The 5,307-nt window shown below is 33.9% G+C and overlaps 1 pseudogene; it reads right to left on the bottom strand.

Annotated features, from left to right (window-relative positions):
* Positions 1–436: 436 nt before the first annotated feature.
* Positions 437–1,730, bottom strand: LOC112615168 (annotated as a pseudogene).
* Positions 1,731–5,307: the final 3,577 nt, after the last annotated feature.

The raw sequence follows: 5,307 nt of genomic DNA, 5'->3' as shown, positions 1-5,307 counted from the left end.
TTGGTCTGTGGACCACACTTTGAGAATGATTGGATTAGGCATATGTGTAAATGTGTATTTCTTTCTTTCTTTCTTTCTTTCTTTCTTTCTTTCTTTCTTTCTTTCTTTCTTTCTTTCTTTCTTTCTTTCTTTCTCGCTCTCTCTCTCTCTCTCTCTCTCTCTCTAATCAGGTGAATTCTAATCTCAAAACTCATGCTATAGGAAACACCATAAGGTTGCTTAAGTTCTAAGATACAGAGATTTTAACATAATAAGAGTTGCTAAACATCAAGATGATTTATATAGAAAAGAGACCTGTGGACAAATATCAACTTATTGGTGACTTTTCATTAAAAACTTGTTCTTATAAAGCCTTTTACAGTATTTTTTGAAAACTTTTTTTTTTTTTTTTTTTTTTTTTACTGCATATATTGTTCTTCTTTTCTCCATAGATAGCTTAGTTGATAATCAGTGTCTCATCATTTGATAAGACCAATGGAAGATTTGAATAGTAGCCCGGTGCTTTCAAATTGCTTAAAGAGAATCTTATAAATTAGTAGTTCAGAGGCAATTCTGCGATTGTTTCAATACGTGGAATTGCAATAGTGCTGTAAGTACTGATTCTTTTACATGACCATGTATAAACCAAGGAGTATTCTGTATTTTTCAGTATCAATAAAGAGCCCAATATTTTAGATGAACTATCTAAAGGCTTTTCCTTTGGTCCCTTATATTTTCCTTCCTTTCCTAGAGGCCCTCACTCCTCAGGCCTCTCATGCCTTCATCCCCTCTCAGTTCCTCCAGGATGAGGACTGTCTCCCATTAGTGATGAGCCAGGAAAACATCTGAATGCATGCTGTCACCAAAATAAACAACCTTGGGCTCAGGTATGCCAGTCATTTTCTTCAGAACTTTATAGAGGTGGATAGCATTCCCTTGGGGGTAGCAGCCAGGTGTACAGAGATGGCAGTGCCTGCTGCTCTTCATTATTCTCGAATCTCTGGAAAGGCCTCTGACATAGTAAATGAAAGAAGAAAACAAGCTTCAACACATTTGTAATCACAATGTCAAAAAGGGCTTCAAAATCATTCTCAATGACATCTTCACAGAGAAATCTATCATAATCACTGCGAGAACTGGTAATTAACATAGTCGTTTTCCCAGCATTCTTTAGCTGTTGAAGCCATTTTTTTAAACAGATTCATGACAACCGTGCAAATATCTGCCTGGATCTCTTTTTATTTCTGGAAAATATATACTACAGTTTTCCTTAAAAGCTGACATTTTGTAATTGTGTTGAATACCAGCAAATATATTCTTCCAAAAATAAAAGGGTTTTTGATCATTGTTTGGTTTTGTTAAATAGTCCACCACTCTGGCACATTAAAAAGTTACTGGAAGGTCAAAGTAGTTATCATAAAACAGTACTCTCCTGAGTGGCAAGCCATTCCAGTGTCCAACAAGAACTGCTTCCATTCCTTCTTGTCATATGCCTTTGCCAGCACCTCTGGAGTCAGCATATTGGTGCCATGGCTTTCACTGAGAAGAGTGCCATTATCTGCAAATTTAATGAAATTCTCATCTTCTAAATACAGTGCCAAACCCTTGAAACAGAAAGACCAATCCTCTGGGGTCACATTGAGCATTTCCTTATCATACATTTTCTCCTAAACTAGAAACTGGGCAAAGCTATTATAAATGAGCAGGGCGCTTTGCAGCAGATTGTAGTGACACAGACTGTAGTCCGAGTTTTAGCAAATGAGCAGGGTGCTTTGGAGCAGGTTGTAGTGACACAGACTGTAGTCTGAGTTTTAGCTGGCAGAGTCACTGGTCACTGGGAAAAACAGCTGAACCATGGCCGCACGGGGAGAAATGGGTAGTGTCTCACCCTGGCATGGTGTGAGGAGCAGACAGGTGGGACACTGCCAATCAATCCTACGATTTTTGTCCTTCATTCTGTTAAAATGATGTATCACATTAATTGATTTGTGCATATTGAACCATCCTTGCATCACATAGATAAATCCCACTTGGTCATGATGAATGATCTTTGTAATGTATTTTTGAATTTGGTTTCCCAATATTTTCTTTAAGATTTTTGCTTCATTATTTGTCAGTGATATTAGCCTGTAGTTTTCTTTTATTCATATGACTTTGTCTGGTTTTGTTATAAGGGCAATACTAGATTCATAGATGAGTTTGGAAATATTCTCTCCTCCTCTATTTGTCAGAATAGTTCAAGTAAAATTGCTATTTATTCTTTACATGTTTGATAGAATTCAGCATTGAAGCCATTGGGTCCCAGATTTTTTTTTTTTAAACTTTTATTTATTTATTTATTTATTTATTTATTTATTACTGGGAGACTTTTTAGCATGGCTTCAATTTCATTACTTGTTATTGGTCTGTTCAGGTTTTGGATTTCTTCCTGATTCAGTCTTGGTAGTGTGTATGGGTCTAAGAAGTTGTCCACTTTTCTAGATTTTCCAATTTATGGGCACATAGTTGCTTATAGTAGCCATTAATGATCCTTTGAATTTCTTCAGTACCAGTTGTAATGTCTTCTTTTTCATTTCTGATTTTACTTATTTGTATCCTCTCTCAGTCCGGGTAAAGGTTTGTCAATTTTGTTTAAATTTCAAACAAGCAACTTCTTGTTTTGTTGATCTCTTGTATTGTTATTTTTAATTTCAATTTTATTTCTCCACTTATTATTTCTTTTGCACTACTAATTTTGGGTTTGGTTTGCTCTTGCTTTTATAGTTCTTTAACATGCATCACTACATTTTTTATTTGAAGCTTTCCTTCGTGTTTGATGTAGGCACTTATATCTATAAACTTCGCTCTTAGTACTGCTTTTGCTGTATATCATAGGTGTTGGTGTGTTTTCTTTCCATTATCATCTGTATCAATAATTTTTAAAAGTTTTTTTCTTAATTTTTTTATTGGCCCCTTGGTCATTCCAGGAGCATATTGTTCAATTTCCATGTATTTGTATAATTTCCAAAATTTCTCTTCTAATTGATTTTTGGTTCTATTCCAATGTGGTCAGAGAAGATGCTTGATATTATTTCAATATTTTGAATGTTTTCACACTTGTTTTATGACCTAACATATGGTCTATCCTTAAGAATAATCCATGTGCTGAGAAAAATAATGTGTATTCTGCATTCATTGGATGAAATGTTCTATTTCATCCAATGAATGAAATGTTCTAAATAAATAGCTATTGATTTATTTGATCTATAATGACGATTAAATCCCATGTTTTCCTGTTGATTTTCTGTCAGGATGATCTGTCTATTAGTGAAAATGGGGTGTTGAAGTGTCCAGCTATTGAAGACCCCAGAGAGTGGAGTCCATCTCTCCCTTTAGCTCTAATAATATTTTTTGTGTATATTTGTGTGTTCCAATATCAGGTATATATATGTTTAAAATTATTATATATTCTTGCTGCATTGACACCTTTATCATTATATAGTGTCCTTCATTTCTTTTTATAGTTTTAGTCTTGAAATCTGTTTTGTCTGATATAAGTTTAGCTACTGCAGCCCTTTTTTGTTTCCAATGACATGGAATATCTATTTCAATTTTTTAAATTTTCAATCTCTGTGTTTTTTTTTTTTATAGGTGAAGTGTGTTTCTTGTAGGCAATAAATCAGTGAGTGTTGCTTTTTTATCTATTCAGCAATTCTGTGTTCATTTGCATTCAGTGATATTATTGAAAAGTAAGAACTTACCCTGCCATTTTATTATTTGATTTCTGCTTGTTTTGTGGTCTTCTCTTTCTTTTTTATTTCTTTCCTGCCTTTCTTTTAGTGAGGTGATTTTCTCTGGTGATATGATTTAATTTCTTCCTTTTTATTTTTGATGTATTTATTGTACTTTCTTGGTTTGATGTTACCAGGAGCCTTGCTATTAATATCTTATAAGCTATTATTTTAAGGTGAAAATAACTTAATACTTTTTGCATGAATAAACCACAAACAAACAAAAATAAAATTAATAAACACTCTATGCCTTAACTTCATCCTGTCACTTTGTTACTTTTTGTTGTTACAATTTATATCTTATTGTGCTACTGTGTCTTGAAAAGTTGCTGAAGTTACTACTTTTTATTGGCTCATTATTTATTTAGTCTTTCTACTTAACAGTAGTTTACACACCACACTTATGGTGTTATATTTTGTGTTTTTCTGTGTACCTTCTATTACCAGTGATCTTTTTACCTTCAAATGATTTCTTATTGCTCATCAACATTTTTTCCTTTCTGAATTATGTACTCCATTTAGTATTACTTGTAGGACATATCTTGTGTTGATAAAAATGCCTCAGTTTTGTTTGTCTGGGGAAGTCTTTATTTCTCTTTAATGTTTGAAGGATAATTTCACCAGATATACTACTCTAGGGTGAAATATTTTCCTTCAGCATTTTTAATAGTTCATACCACTCTCTCATAGCCTGTAAAGTTTCTACTAAAAAGATTTGCTGCCAGACATATCGATGCACCATTGTGTGTGTGTGTGTTTTTGTTTTTTGTTTTCTGTTTTTGTTTTTTTTTCCTCATGCTTCTTTTAGAATCCTTTCTCTATACTTGACCTTTGGGAGTTGTGTTATTACATGCCTTGAGGAAGTCTTCTTTAGGTTAAATCTGCATGGTGTTCCATAACCTTCTTGTACTTGAATATTACTAAATTTCTCTAGGTTTGGAAAGGTCTCTGCTTTTATCATTTTGAATAAACTTTCTACCTCTATCTCTTTCTGTGCCTCACCTTCAAGGCCAATAACTCAGAGATTTGCCCCTTTGAGGATCTTTTCCAGATCCCCCTGGAGTGCCTCACTGTTTTATATTCTTTTTTTTTTTTTTGTCTCCTCTGACTGTGTATTATCAAGTTGCCTGTCTTCGTGCTCACTAATTCTTCTCTTGACAATTTTGCTATTAGAAGCCTCTGATGCACCTCAGAAATAACACTACACATATACAACCGTCAGGTCTTTGAGAAACCTGACCAAAAAAAAAGCAAAGGGGGAAAAATTCTTTATTTAATTAATGGTGCTGGGAAAACTGGCTAGCCATATGCAGAAAACTGAAACTGGACCCTTTCCTTACACCTTATACAAAAATTAGCCCAAGATGGATTAAAGACTTAAATGTAAAACCCAAAACCACAAAAACCCTAGAAGAAAACCTGGGCAATACTATTCAGGACATTGGCATGGGCAAAGACTTTACGACTAAAACACCAAAAGCAATAGCAACAAAAGCCAAAATTGACAAATGTGATCTAATCAAACTAAAGAGTTTCTGCACAGCAAAAGAAGCTATCA

The sequence above is a fragment of the Theropithecus gelada genome, chromosome X (genome assembly GCF_003255815.1).
Source record: "Theropithecus gelada isolate Dixy chromosome X, Tgel_1.0, whole genome shotgun sequence".
NCBI classification, from domain to species: domain Eukaryota; kingdom Metazoa; phylum Chordata; class Mammalia; order Primates; family Cercopithecidae; genus Theropithecus; species Theropithecus gelada.
Note: the sequence above shows the minus strand (reverse complement) of the source record. Positions and strands in the feature narration are given on the sequence as shown.